The sequence below is a fragment of the Triticum urartu genome, chromosome 6A (genome assembly GCF_056163025.1).
Source record: "Triticum urartu cultivar PI428250 chromosome 6A, HENAU_Tu73, whole genome shotgun sequence".
Taxonomy (NCBI): Eukaryota; Viridiplantae; Streptophyta; class Magnoliopsida; order Poales; family Poaceae; genus Triticum; species Triticum urartu.
Genome location: NC_141878.1, coordinates 126593056 through 126609208, shown reverse-complemented (window position 1 = coordinate 126609208; position 16153 = coordinate 126593056). Strand labels below are relative to the sequence as shown.

The window sequence follows — 16153 nt, the reverse complement described above, 5'->3', positions numbered from 1 at the left end:
ACATGGTTCAGTGTAAAGTCATAGTAACCATAATAACCGTGTGTCTAATGCAGCAAGGTGGCCCAATCCTTTTTGTAGCAAAGGACAAGTCTGGACAAACTCTTATATAAAGGAAAGCGCTCCAGAGGACACATGGGAATTATCATCAAGCTAGTTTTCATCATGCTCATATGATTCACGTTCGTTACTTTAATAATTTGATATGTGGGTGGACCGGTGCTTGGGTACTACCCTTCCTTTGACAAGCATCCCACTTATGATTAACCCCTCTCGCAAGCATCCGCAACTACGAATGAAGAATTAAGATAAACCTAACCATAGCATGAAACATATGGATCCAAATCAGCCCTTGCGAAGCAACGCATAAACTAGGGATTAAGCTTCTGTCACTCTAGCAACCCATCATCTACTTATTACTTCCCAATGCCTTCCCCTAGGCCCAAACAATGGTGAAGTGTCATGTATTCAATGTTCACATAACACCACTAGAGGAAAGACAACATACATCTCATCAAAATATCGAACGAATACCAAATTCACATGACTACTTATAACAAGACTTATCCCATGTCCCCAGGAACAAACATAACTACTCACAAATCATATTCATGTTCATAATCATAGGGGGTATTAATATGCATAAAGGATCTGAACATATAATCTTCCACCGAATAAACCAACTAGCATCAACTACAAGGAGTAATCAACACTACTAGCAACCCACATGTACCAATCTGAGGTTTTGAGACAAAGATCGGATACAAGAGATGAACTAGGGTTTGAGAGGAGATGGTGCTGGTGAAGATGTTTATGGATATTGACCCCCTCCCGATGAGAAGATCGATAGTGATGACGATGGTGACGATTTCCCCCTCCCGGATGGATGCTTCCCCGGTAGAACAGCTCCATCAGAGCCTTAGATTGGTTCTACCAAGGTTCCGCCTCGAGACGGCAGCGCTTCATCCCGAAAGCTTCCTCCTTATTTTTTCCAGGGTAAAAGACACCTTATACCATAATATGGGCATTGGGGGCCGGCCAGGTGGCCCACGAGGCAGGGGGCGCACCCAGGGGATAGGGCGCGCCCCCACCCTCATGGACGATGGCTGGCTCCCCTCTGGTGGTTTCTTCGCCCAATATTTTTAATATATTCCAAAACTGACTTTCGTGGAGTTTCAGGACTTTTGGAGTTGTGCAGAATAGGTCTCTAATATTTGCTCCTTTTTTAGCCCAGAATTCCAGCTGTCGGCATTCTCCCTCTTCATGTAAACCTTGTAAATAAGAGAGAAAAGGCATAAGTATTGTGACATAATGTGTGATAACAGCCCACAATAGAATAAATATCAATATAAAAGCATGATGCAAAATGTACAAATCTTCTAACACCAAGGGGAACCCTGAGGAACCACCCTCGATGGATTCCACTCGATGTAATCATCAAGGTGAACGTAAGAGGAACCACCCTCGAGGTTCACACTTGAGGGGTTGCACGATAGAGTCGTATCGGGAGTGGTTAAGAAGGAATCACCCTCGATGACCACAACTGAATAGCTACACTACAGAGATCTCATTAGGAGTGATGTATGAGGTACCACCCTCGGCACTCGATGGTAACTCTGTAGAGTCGAGCAACAAAAGGGGCGTGATGTGATGTGAGGTGTTGGGTTCTGGTTGTCGATCACGTTGCTCGAGTCGTCGATGATGAAGCAGGGGCAACAAGGACAAGGTGGGGGTCACTGATGGATCACTAACCAACCTATACTAAGCAATTTAGGATAAGCAGGTAAGGTAACAATAAGAAGGTTACAAAAGCAGGCTATGCATCATAATAGGAGCAAACAATAACAGTCGCAAAATTTAATGCAAGCATGAGAGAATGGAATGGGCGACATCGGGATGATCAAAGGGGGGCTTGCCTGGTTGCTTAGACGAGAAGGAGGGGTCATCGGTGACGTAGTCAATCACAGCAGCATCGGCGGCCATCACGGGGTCTACCGAAGAGAAGAGGGGGGAGAAACAGTAAATACATAGCAAGCAAGAGCATAACAGGACACTATGCAGAGCTAGACATGTTCTAACCCGGTGCTACACGCTACCGGCGAAGGGGGATAACATTCAGGAATGCTTTCCCGAAGTTTGGCATTTTCAGACAGACGAACCGGAGGGGGACGATTGTAGGTTCGCTATGCTAGAGACGCGTGACAGACGAACGAACTGTCTATTCGAATTCGTCTCGTCGTTCTGAGCAACTTTCATGTAGAAAACCTTTTCATTTGAGTTACGGATTATTTTCTATGATTTATCAAAGATTTAAACAATTTCTAAATTTATTATTAAATCTAAAACAGAGTTATTGCACTAGCATGACGTCATCATGACGTCAACGGTCAACACAGACCGTTGACAGGTCAAACAGGGCAGTGGGGCCGTCTATCAATGACCTAACTAATTAACAGATTTAAAGTAACTAAACTAATTCATTAGGCTAATTAAGCAAGGTTAATTAAGATAATTAATTACCTAATTAATTAATTAATTAATTGTTTTTATATTTATTTATTTATAAAATCTTTTTTAACAGGGGCCGGGCCCGTGGTCAGTGGCCCAATGTGGCAACCGGGTGTGCGGACGCGCGGGTGCAGCGGGCTAACAAGGCGGGTGCCCGTGCGTGCACGCGGAATCAGGGGGCGCCGGCGAGGCCCCGACGCGGGTGGAGGGGCGGCCGCGGCCATGGCGAGGCCGCCGGCGGCGTAGGGAGCAGAGGCGGGGCGGCAGCAGCGGCGCTTGGAGCTGCGAGCGTCGGCGGGCGAGCAGCGTAGGCGCGTGCGAGGCGGCAAGGCAGCGGTGGTGGTGAGCGGGGTTGGAGCCCAGGCCGGCGCGGGTGCGGCCTCGTGCGGGCGTGCGCGCGCTAAGGGGGGCGTGGAAGAAGAGGAGCGGTAGGCCGGGCGGAGCCGAGCGGGGGAAATAGGGGCGGGGCGAGCGCCGTTCGGCGCGGGGACAGAAGGCGGAGCCGGCGGCAGTGCGGTGCGTCGGCGAGGAGAGGCAGTGCGCGGAGGTGATGCAGGTGGGCTCGGGCGTCAGCGGGCGATGGCAATCTGCGCGGCGGCGGGGCTGGGCAGCGGCGAGCATAGCCAACAGCAGGCAGAGCAGCAAGGGCAGCAGGCGACAGAAGCGCGGGCGATGAGCTGCATCGGCGAGGGCGGCGCGGCTGCGAGCGAGGTTGTTGGCAGAGGAGGGCCGTGGCGGCTGGGCGCGCGCGCGGCAGAGCGGTCGAGGGGGTAGAGGCGCAGCGGGGCAACGACTGCGGAAGCAGACAGCAGCAGCACAGCTCGTAGCAGGTAGCAGCGGCAAGGCATATGGCGGCGGCGTATCAGCAACAAGAGAAGCAGTAGAGCAGGGGAGTGAGCAGCAGGCGGAGCCGACGAGGCTCGCGGCAGGGAGGCACGAGGGGTGCGACCATCACGCGGTGAGCGTGTCCACGCAGATCGCTGCGGGCGCTCGGCTATGGCGGCTACGATGACTTAGGCGACGAACCAAAGGGAAAAAAAAGGGGGAGTCAAAGGAGAGCTCATGTTGAGGCACACAGCGGCCGGCGGGAGCTTAGGAGCGCAGGGGTTCGGCCGGATCGACGACGAAGGGCGACGGTGATCCGAGGAAGAAGACGAAGTGGGCGACGACGCGGGTGGTCCTCCTCGTCGATCCAGGGACGTAGTCGACGTAGACGGACGCGGCGGAGCTCCAGAAGACGGTGGAGCGGCAAATGGGCCTCGGTGGCCACGGGTTCGACAGCGACGCGACCATGGAGCTCTCGGGTCTGCAAGGGGAGGACGAAACCGAGAGGGGAAAGGGGATTTGGGAGCTAGGGTTTGGCCAGAGAGGTCGACCGCGACTTTGTAGGGCGCCAGGGGGCGTGGATGGCCGCCCGTGGCCATCGGCGTCGTGTACGGTCGCCCTGTGTCCACGAGCGCCCGATGAACAGAGGAAGGGGACGACCTGGCAGTGGGCTAGGCCTCCCAGCCCTTCCTGGGCCCCCTATATCATTTCTCTTATCTTTTTTTAACTTTTCTGTTTTACTTTACAGAATCTGTTTGCAATATTTTGAGCTTCCAATTGCTCTTTTTAGAATGTGGAACCTGGCCACATGAATGCATTACAATAATTGACACTTCCACAAAAAGTTTCGGAGGAGTTCGAATTGATTTGGAATTTTCACAAATGGAAAAGCATTTAAGAATGCTGATTTGGCACTGTTTTAAAATGCTAGAGCCCAATTAAGCAATTAGGTGATGTAGTTTTCCTTAATAGTTATCTAGCAAACATGCCCGCGCGTTGCAACGGGAGAAAGAAAAAATCACCTCTCATACACCCACTCGTCGACATCAACAAATCCCTTGAAATCTTCACACAACAAATAACATGATAAGTGATGTTGCGGAAAAAGATAATGTTTGAATGATTTTTGAAGTGTACTCAAGGTGTTTCCAAAAATCTTTATGGGCACAATTTCAAAAAATGTCGAGATCAACATTAAGCGAGTTGTTTACATAAAGCTCGCATCAACAGCTTAGTGTACATCATCGTATATTGTTTGATTATTGTGCACGGTGGAAAATAGGATGACAATGTGCCTATGATAACATTTAGCATATGGTAGCCGGTAGGAGTCAACATTTCATCATATATTGGTTGATTATTGTGCACATTGGAAAATAGGATGACTATGTACCTATCATAACCTTTAGCATATGGTACCTGGTAGGAATCAACATCCAATATAGTACCAATAATATCTTTTGTGGGAGCATCAAACTATCATACCTACTCAAGTTAAATGGGGTAGTAAACATATATAATAGGAATTTTCGGAAGGGGCGGGGCTAGGGTTGAAACCTGGGTAGTGGAGTAAGGCCCTGGCCAGTGGGCTGGATGTGTGATTTTGATCCATTAGGGATTGCAGTATATATAAACCAAAGGCAATGGCCCGTAAAGTGAATCATTGTTTTCACTTATGGATGGCTTAGTGGGTAGTTTTAAGACGGATGGGCAGAAGCATTGATCCCTTTATTAGTAGTTATAGATTGATGTCGATTACATTATGTTTTCCCCTTCACAGACATGTGCATCCTTGAGAAATAAAAGGAAAAGGAGATATACACATATAACTGCTCATAAAAGATATGTTCATTGTCATTGTAAAAAAATGGTTAATTTAAATATATGAATTACCTTCCCAGTTAATTTGCCAAGTGTGAGGAACAATTATATTCATTAGTTGATATATTATTAAGAGCCTAAATCATGACGATCGTACATGTATGTACATAGATAAAAAGTTAAGGTTTAATTAGTAAGTCGCCAAATGCCTGTTAGTGATTACGAAATTTCTTCTAACCTTGCTTGCATGGCAGACCTACATAGTTTAATGTACAACTCAATTTTCTTTGATGCAGAAGGAAACTTAATAAACAGATTTGCAACATCCGACACAAAAAAATAATCTTTGAAGAGATCACAAAAAGATTACCCTAGTTATATCAAGTCAATTGAATAACATTTGCTAAGCTAGTAAGATAGCAACATTTCATGCTATCTTAATTTACTTTGAAACTTTGTCCTTCCAAACATAGCTTAAAATACATCCATTGCAAACCTTTTTTCTTTGCACCGTGGCCTCCATGACATCCAGTGTGTTGATGCTAAATTTTAAATATGCACTTAGAATGTATGTGGCCAACAATAATTTCCATGAACTTAAGTGCATGATTCAGATTTAAAAAAAATTATGTGCTTCCGAATAAAAGGGAAGGTGTTATTCACAATTATTTGGACAAATAGATTCTCGACAAACCTGATGGTTGTACGAAATCATTTGCAGGCTTACGATTCTGAAAGACATGATACAGTTATCTGGACAAAGAGATCATTGATATTTTGATGAACCTGATTGCTCCCCTACTGTTGATAATGATTCCGGCGAGATTAGGAGCGTCGGTCACAATGGCAATCTACGTTTGACGACAGTTTGTACATGACTAAAAAAACGATGCCAAGCATAACGTACTGATGAATCGGCACCACAATAATCTGAGTAAACAAACATCGATTCTGCTCTGACCTAAAAATTTGAGTGTTGAAGATAATAAAACTCCACAAAGGCACAAACCAATATGATTTCCTGGTGCATGAGCCAAAAAGTTGTAAAATTAAAACAAAGACCAGACAACACTATTTTTTCGAACCACTGGGCAACAATAATTGCATAATACCATTGAGATTAACAATGCCATCAATGACAGATAAGTGGGAGAAAGAATATTGATTTTACCTCAAAAACAAAAATCTTTGAAAATCCCTAAAAAAGGCCGAAATTAATGTTTCTGCAATCTAGTTAATTAGTCCAAGTCAACATGTCAATCATACATGGAAGAGAAGATCACATTGTTACCTGAGATTAGTGAAACTTCTTCGATTGTGTAAAGCCGCGGACCTGCAAAATCTACATGATGCGGCCAGACTCAAATTGATGTCAAATTTATAGGAAGTAAGCCAAATTTCCTATTCGAATAGGAGTAGATCATCAAATTTATAGGAATCAAGCCAGACTTCCTACTTCCTATTCAAAATTGTAGGAATTAAGCCAGACTTCCTATTCAAATAGGTGTGAATTGCTTGGTACTGTACACTGTAATCAACACTATCTGAAACAAAGCAAGCAACGGTGAGAATAAAGCAAGGAGAGCTTGGCACTACAGCAATCGCTAGTTCCTCCATGTGTTGGCAGGTCTGTTGTAGCTAGCTCCAGAGTCGATCGGGGTACGTTGGTACGCATACGGCCGCTGAAATTAATCAAGGACCGTGCCTCGTGCTAGCTTTATCTATAAGCTAGCTTGCAGAATACCCCTCGGAAATAAAATCAGATTTATCTATGAAGCTAGCTTGAGGAATACCCCTCGGAAAGTAAATCTAGTTGTACGTGCATGCATCGGCTACGTACGCACCCAACCATCAGGATCAATCAAGGTGCTTCTTCCGTCAAGTGCTAGCCTCCTGTTAGTTAGTGTCGACGAGAGACGTCTCGGTTCACTAGAATCGAGCTGCGCCGGGTCATGCGGCTGGACCAAAATCTATGGACCTATTTTGCGATGCCGTCATCAATAGCCAGAGGACCTGAGTGCCGTGCTGTGGACAACGCTAGGGTTACCTTCATGCCAATAGGTTGAGGGCTTGAGGCCACGCCGTCCTAATCCTCCGTGTCTCCGCGTCAGGAGGCTGAGACCTTGCCACCATGCCCAGGGTTATCTTCATGCCAATAGGTTGAGGGCTTGAGGCCACGTCGTCCTAATCCCCCGTGTCTCAGCGTCAGGAGGCTGAGACCTTGCCGCCGTGCCTCGCATTGGGGGCGCCGCTGCTGCCGCTCCACGACGATGCAACTCGAGGGTCGCGTCAAGCCACGCTAGCACGTTGCGCTCCAGCCGCGTGTGGAATATGCGCAAGGAATATGATGGAGTCACGATGGCGTGTGGTGGCCGGGATAGATCAAGGAATACATGTTTTTTCAAGGGAAAGCCTATTGGCACTTTATTATAATTAGTACCATCTTGTTTATATTATGATTTTATTTATACAAATTGTAAAAGCGTATTATGACATGAAAAGAAAGCGTATTGTGACGGTGAACCCATGGAGTCAATCCGTGCTTTATTATTAAAAAAATTAGGGATAGATTATTATGGAATATTTGTAACCCATCGAACATTTTTATTTGACAGTTTGAATAAATGTTTTCTCATTTGCAAATTAAATTAGATTTTTGGAGTTGATTTGAATTAAGTGGCAATTAGCATAGTAATTGTGATGACTTGGCATTAAACAAGAGGGATTACTGTAGCTTAATTTTTCGGGCGTTACAAATCTCCTCCACTACAAGAAATCTCGTCTCGAGATTTAAGGTGTGGAGTAAGGGGGAAAGACTCGGGAAGGACGGAGCTCAACACAAGATAGGTACCTGGGGGCTATCTCGGTGAACATGGCATAGAGGCATCTCTCGAGTTGAAATTCAAGAAGGTCATCGAGAGCAAGGCTAGAAAGTGCAATAAGAAATTTCAAGTGGATGGACAATCTTTCGATGTCTAAAACAGAGTGTGAAAGGGGTTCAGAGCATCGAGAATAAGTATTGCATCTGATACTAGAACAGATCACAAAAAGGTTAAACAGACAAATGGAAAGGAAAATGAAATTATCGAATTAATCAGACCAATGCAAAGGAAAATGTGTTTACACACAAGAATTGGGAGTATATCCTTCCTAGGGGGAAGCGGAGCAGGATATACATGATATGACAGCAAGTTCAAAAGCATTTAGACAAAGGGGGCGAGGGAAGAATCATGATATTACCCATACAACGGTGTTTGGATAATAGATCAAGAAACATTCGGCAATGTGCTTCCAATGTTCTTGTTGATATTCAGAATACCTCAGTCATGCTTCTAGGTAGCATTAACATGGTGTTCCAAGTAGGGGTTTGAGTTGAAGATCACAAGAAATACTCAAGGAACAATTGCAGGAATAGCAAGGAGTCCAAGGTATAACCAAGGCATGATCAAACATGTGTTGGAAAGAAGACAAGGGGTTGTCAATGATAACTCAAATCATCGAAGGTCAAGGATGGTATTTCTCACCATGAATTCAATTGTCATCTCAACAGAAGTCAAAATGTTGATGCTGATCACGACGCATTTGTCGAGAGGCTCTATGAAGATGCCATCGAGGAGCGACGACATCAAGCAACAGGAAGGATGAAGCGGAAGGCTATTGGAACCAAGGATATGACACAAGCTCGAAATCAAGCTTCTTGTTCGAGGTGAAATGATAAGATGAAGAAGATCGATGTAAGCTTTGCTCGTCGTCGGAAGTTGCTCTGGGCATAAGGACCAGGTAGCATAGTTAAAATTTCGCACGATAAAAATATAGACGATCAGGCTAGAATGATGTGATAGGGTATTAAACTTCCCAGTAACAAGTACAAGGGGTAATTCCGGAAGGTAAATCGGAGTACATGTTGGATGGGTGAAATGATCTGCAGAGGGAAAGTATTTTAACTTATCTAGGATATGGAATCAAGGAGGAACACGATTGTAAAGGATCAATTCATAGATACAAGATGAACTTGTACCAAGGAAATAATTATTTTTATGAGCAGCTTCCATGATAAGTTCTACATCGGGTCCATGGGCATGAATACAAAGTTCAAGGTCGACTCCCACTTCTTCAATGCATAACCTTTCATTCACTTCTCGTTTTCGAAGAAATTGTAGTGCTAAAAATTTATATGGTGAAGCACCAGAAGAGTATGACTCGCATAACTTTTGAGTTCACACGGATTAGGGAAAACATAGTTTCAACCCATTGGGGCATCTTAGGAACATATACCACGAACTTCAGGAGTAAATAACTCAAGCTCGAGAGCAGAGCAAGGTTGACAAAGCAGAGAATACAATTTACCGAAGGCAATATGTATCAGGGGAAGAGCGCACAAAGTTTGGAATATGAAGGACACTACCGGATAATAATCCAACAAAGGATTTAGCGGTCCTCAATGGATCTGATGTGAGTATCAGTACTCAATCAGAAGAAGGAAAGAATGCAAAGGCATCATATTATTGAATTATCTAAATAATTCGAGGCTTAAATACAAAAGAATTACGATTTCCAAAACAGAAGATCAGAAGCAGACGCTCTGATCAAAAGAGTAGTAAGTTGAATAGAATTAGATGGGCAATCACTCAAGGTTTGATTGCCGAGAACCATCACATGTCCGGAATGACGTCTGAGCTGGAAGGATAATTTTCAGGGAATAACTGATGATTGCGTGCATCCACACACATGTTGGATCAATAGGATCAGAATGTCGATCACAAAGGATTTTAATGAATATTTCTAGACATATGGAATTAACCATTATGCAAGCAGGTAAGGAAGACCAAGTGGAATAGGCTACTGAGGATTTCGGAAGATAGAATAGCATTTCCAAGAATTTTGCGACACACCCAAACAACTGGGGATCAACGAATCCCCGATAATTAGGAGGAATTATTCATAGGGGTATTCATGCGGCAAAGAACTTCAAGGCAGTTGCAGAGGGGGGGGGGGTTCTGGGGACAACGGAGAGTATTTTGTGGCATCTTGTAAAAACAAGAGCAACAAAAGCGATGAGCACAAGTTCTCGGCAGCACATCGAAGAGTATCTTCGAAGTCTTCTTGGTAAAGCAGGCTATCATCTGAAATTAAGGGCTCTTCGCGAGGAAGTAGTTGCGAGAATCTAGTGTTAGAGTTAGTAAAATCATTTAACCCGAATAGAAGAGAGAACAGATCCCCAGAGTATAGACGGGGAATAAAAGATCCTAATACCACCCAATGGCGACGTGGGCCCGTAAGCCACACAACCATGTTAGTAAAAGTTTTTTCAAAGACTAGACACAATTTCGGCCAAGAAGTTGGAAAGGGGGCTACCTACAGGTAGTCGGCTCTGATACCAACTTATGACCCCGATTCAATCATACACTAATCATACATGCAAACGTGTACGATCAAGATCAGGGACTCACGGGAAGATATCACAACACAACTCTAAAATAAAATAAGTCATACAAGCATCATTATACAAGCCAGGGGCCTCAAGGGCTCGAATACAAGTGCTCGACCGTCGACGAGTCAGCGGAAGCAACAATATCTGTATACAGACATAAGTTAAACAAGTTTCCATAAGATGGCTAGCACAAACTGGGATATCGATCAAAAGAGGCGCATGCCTCCTGCCTGGGATCCTCCTAAACTACTCCTGGTCGTCGGCGGCGACCTGCATGTAGTAGTAGGCACCCTCGTGGTAGTAGCAATCGTCGTCGACGGTGGCGTCTGGTTCCTGGGCTCCACCATCTGGTTGCGACATCCGGAAAGAAAGGAAAAGGGGGAAAAGAGGGAGCAAAGCAATCGTGAGTACTCATCCAAAGTATTCGCAAGCAAGGATCTACACTAAACATGCATCAGTGCCAATGAAATGGGTAGTATCTGTGGACTGAACTGTAGAATACCAGAAGAGAAGGGGAAAGCCTAGCCTATCGAAGACTAGCATCTTCAAGCAGCTCCAAGTATCTAGCAGCATCAGAAGAGATAAGATTGGCATATTATAATATTAGAAAGTATGTTGTAACATCGCCCAGAGATCACTTCCTTGACTCCCTGCGAGAAAACAATCCCAAAGCCTTCATTTCCATTTCATGCCTTAGCATCAAGTTCTAGTTGTATTGATCGGGATACAACTCCGAGTGTCCGTTACCGTAGGACAGGCTATCGATATATGTTTTTGTTCCCTACAGGGGTGCACTAACTTACCCACCATGCTCGATTAATTCCGATCGGACACACTTTCTTGGGTCATGTCCGGCCTCGGCCAAACGATACACCGCAACCTGACATTGGCTTAATAGAGAGGTCAGCACGCCGGACTAAACCTATGCCCCCAGGGGTCTTGGGCCATCGCCCCGGGAACTCTTGCATGTTGCTAACACGGCCGGTGAGCAGACCTAGCTACCTCCTTAAAAAATGCAGGTGCTTACACAGTCCAACCCGACGCGCGCCGCTCAGTAGCTGATGTCTATTAAGCTTCGGCTGATGCATACAACGTAGAACGCCCATACTATGCCCTTGTGATGGTTAGTGCTATCAGGCCACAGGCCCTCAGATCAAATATCCAAATCATAGTGGATTAGGAGCACGCGGTAACGAGCAGAGACTCACAATCGATGTGACCCCATTGCCCCGTATGGAGGACTTGTGGCAAGGGCTAAGAATGGCTGACCACGCCTCGTAAGTATCTCACGGGCACCTTCCAGGTCAACCCGACTCCACATCACTCGCAATTAAGCTCGCGCGGGTAACCCTCAGGGCCGACCCGTCTTTAGTAACATGGTTCAGCGTAAAGTCATAGTAACCATAGTAAATGTGTGTCTAAGACCAAGTGGAAGCCTTAGGAACCACCCCAGTGGATTCCACTCGATGTAATCATCAAGGTGAATGTAAGAGGAACCACCCTCGAGGTTCACACTTGAGGGGTTGCACGACAGAGTCGTATCGGGAGTGGTTAAGGAGGAATCACCCTCGATGACCACGACTGAATAGCTACACTACATAGATCTCATCAGGAGTGATGTATGAGGTACCACCCTCGGCACTTGATGGTAACTCTGCAGAGTCGAGCAACAAAAGGGGCATGATGAGATGTGAAGTGTTGGGCTCTGGTCGTTGTTCATGTTGCTCGAGTCATCGATGATGAAGCAGGGGCAACAAGGACAAGGTGGGGGTCACTGATGGATCACTAACCAACCTATACTAAGTAGTTTAGGATAAGCAGGTAAGGTAACAATAAGTATGTTACAAAAGCAGGCTATGCATCAGAATAGGAGAAAACAATAACAGTAGAAAAATCTAATGCAAGCATGAGAGAATGGAATGGGCGATATCGGGATGATCAAAGGGGGGCTTGCCTGGTTGCTTAGACGAGAAGGAGGGGTCACCGGTGACGTAGTCAATCATAGCGGCATCGACATCCATCATGGGGTCTATCAAAGAGAAGAGGGGGGGGGGAGAAATAGTAAATACATAGCAAGCAAGAGAATAACAGGAAAACAGGCGGAGCTAGATGTGTTCTAACGCGGTGCTACACGCTACTGGCGAAGGGGGATAACATCCGGGAATGCTTTCCCGAAGTTTGGCATTTTCGAATATACGAACCGGAGAAGGAAGGTTGCAGGTTCGCTATGCTAAAGATGCGTGACCGACGAACAGACTGTGTATTCGAATTCGTCTCGTCGTTCTGAGCAACTTTCATGTACAAAACTTTTTCATCCGAGTTACATATTATTTTCTATGATTCATCAAAGATTTAAACAATTTCTGAATTTATTATTAAATCTAAAATGGAGTTATTGCACCAGCATGACGTCATCATGATGTCAGTGGTCAACAGAGACCATTGACTGGCCAAACAGGGTAGTGGGGCCCATCTGTCATTGACCTAACTAATTATTAGATTTAAATTAACTAAACTAGTTCATTAGGCTAATTAAGCAAGATTAATTAAGATAACTCATTAATTAATTTTTTTATAGTTATTTATTTTTAAAATCATTTTTTAATAGGGGGCTGGGCCCAGTGGTTTGTGGCCCACTGTGGCAACCGGGTGTGCAGGCGCGCGGGTGCAGCGGGCTAACGGGGCGGGCGCCTGTGCATGCACGCGGCATCAGGGGGCGTCGGCGAGGCCCCGACGTGGGTGGAGGGGCGGCTGCGGCCACGGCGAGGCCGCCGGTGGCGTAGGGAGCAAAGGTGGGGCGGCAGCAGCGGCGCCTGGAGCTGCGGGCGTCGTCGGGCGAGCGGCGTAGGTGCGGGCGAGGCCGCAAGGTAGCAGCGGGAGGCGGCGGCCGTGGTGAGTGGGGATGGAGCCTGAGCCGGCGTGGGCGCGGCCTCGCGTGGGCATGCACACGCTAAGGGAGGGAGTGGAAGCAGAGGAGCGGTAGGCCGGGCTGAGCCAAGCGGGGGGAAATAGGGGCGGGGTGAGCGCTGTTCGGCGCGGGGACAGAAGCCGGGGCCGGCGGCAGCGCGGTGCGTCGGGCAGGGAGAGGCGCTGCGCAAAGGTGACGCAGGTGGGCTCGGGCGTCAGCGGGCGATGGCGATCTGCGCGGCGGCGGGGCTGGGCAGCGGCGGGCGTAGCTAGCAGCAAGCAGAGCAGCAAGGGCAGCGGGCGACAGAAGTGCGTGTATGAGCTGCATCAGCGAGTGCGGCACGACTGGGAGCGAGGCTGCTGGCGGAGGAGGGCTGTGGCGGCTGGTCGCGCGCGCGGCAGAGCGGTCGAGGGGGTAGAGGCGCAGCAGGGCAACGACCGCGGAATCAGACAGCAGTAGCGCAGCTCATAGCAGCGGCAAGGCATACGGCGGCGGCGTATCAGCAGCAAGAGATGCAACAGAGCAGGGAGCGAGCAGCAGGCGGAGTCGGCGAGGCTTGCGGTAGGGAGGCACGCAGGGTGCGACTGTCATGCAGTGGGCGTGTCCACGCAAATCGCTGATACGTCTCCAACGTATCTGTAATTTTTGATTGTTCCATGATATTATATTATCTGTTTTGGATGTTAATGGGATTATTTATACACTTTTATATTATTTTTGGGACTAACCTACTAACCCAAGGCATAGTGCAAATTGCTGTTGTTTTGCCTATTTTAGTGTTTAGCAGAAAAGGAATATCAAACGGAATCCAAACGGAACGAAACCTTCGGGAGAGTTATTTTGGGTGTTGGGGAACGTTGCAGAAAACAAAAAATTTTCCTACGTTTTCACCAAGATCCATCTATGAGTTCATCTAGCAACGAGTGATCGGATGCATCTACATACCTTTGTAGATCGCGAGCGGAAGCGTTCAAAGAACGGGGATGAGGGAGTCGTACTCGTCGTGATCAAAATCACTGGAGATCCTAGCGCCGAACGGACGGCACCTCCGCGTTCCACACACGTACGGTCAGCGTGACGTCTCCTCCTTCTTGATCTAGCAAGGGGGAAGGAGAGGTTGATGAAGATCCAGCAGCACGACGGCGTGGTGGTGGATGCAGTAGTCAGCGCAGCAGGGCTTCGCCGAGCTTCTGCGAGAGGCAGAGGTGTAGCAAGGGAGAGGGAGGCGCCAAGGCTTGAGGTGTGGCTGCCCTCCCTCCCCCCCTTTATATAGGCCCCTAGGGGGGTGCGCCGGCCCTAGGAGATGGGATCTCCTGGGGGGGGGCGGCGGCCAAGGGGGTGGAGTACCCCCCTAGGCGCATGGGGGGCCCAAGGGGGGCACACCAGCCCACTAAGGGCTGGTTCCCCTCCCCACTTCAGCCCTTGGGCCCCTCCGGGATGGGTGGCCCCACTCGGTGGACCCCCGGGACCCATCCGGTGGTCCCGGTACAATACCGGTGACCCCGAAACTTTCCCGATGGCCGAAATATCACTTCCTATATATAATTCTTCACCTCCGGACCATTCCGGAACTTCTCGTGACGTCTAGGATCTCATCCGGGACTCCGAACAACTTTCGGATAACTGCATACTCATATCTATACAACCCTAGCGTCACCGAACCTTAAGTGTGTAGACCCTACGGGTTTGGGAGACAAGCAGACATGACCGAGACGACTCTCTGGTCAATAACCAACAGCGGGATCTGGATACCCATGTTGGCTCCCACATGCTCCTCGATGATCTCATCGGATGAACCACGATGTCGAGGACCTAATCAATCCCGTACTCAATTCCCTTTGTCAATCGGTACGTTACTTGCCCGAGACTCGATCATCGGTATCCCAATACCTCGTTCAGTCTCGTTACCGGCAAGTCACTTTACTCATACCGTAATGCATGATCCCGTGATCAACCACTTGATCACATTGAGCTCATTATGATGATGCATTACTGAGTGAGCCCAGAGATACCTCTCCGTCATACGGAGTGACAAATCCCAGTCTCGATTCGTGCCAACCCAACAGACACTTTCGGAGATACCTGTAATGTACCTTTATAGTCACCTAGTTACGTTGTGACGTTTGGCACACCCAAGGCACTCCTACGGCATCCGGGAGTTGCACAATCTCATGGTCTAAGGAAATGATACTTGACATCCAGAAAAGCTACAACAAACGAACTACACGATCTTTGTGCTATGCTTAGGTTTGGGTCTTGTCCATCACATCATTCTCCTAATGATGTGATCCCATTATCAATGACATCCCCATGTCCATAGCCAGGAAACCATGACTATCTGTTGATCAATGAGCTAGTCAACTAGAGGCTCACTAGGGACACATTGTGGTCTATGCATTCACACATGTATTACGATTTCCGGATAATACAATTATAGCATGAATAATAGACAATTATCATGAACAAGGAAATATAAAAATCATTTTATTATTGCCTCTAGGGCATATTTCCAACAGTCTCCCACTTGCACTAGTGAAAGCACAAGTGCTCCCTAGGTGGTTTTGGTAATTAATGACAACATATCTCTTGTTGGACTAACGTTTCTATCTAGTATGTTTCAGATAAGTTCAACAATGGAGTGGCATGGACTAAAGGTTGTGGGA

The 16153-nt window shown here is 47.1% G+C and overlaps 1 long non-coding RNA gene across 1 annotated transcript; it reads right to left on the bottom strand.

The window, feature by feature from the left end:
* Window positions 1-590: 590 nt before the first annotated feature.
* Window positions 591-4011, bottom strand: LOC147964436 (uncharacterized). Its single transcript, XR_015607564.1, has 2 exons — window positions 3582-4011; window positions 591-1988 (listed from the first exon to the last, which is right to left on the bottom strand). It is a non-coding gene; the product is annotated as an uncharacterized LOC147964436 (long non-coding RNA).
* Window positions 4012-16153: the final 12142 nt, after the last annotated feature.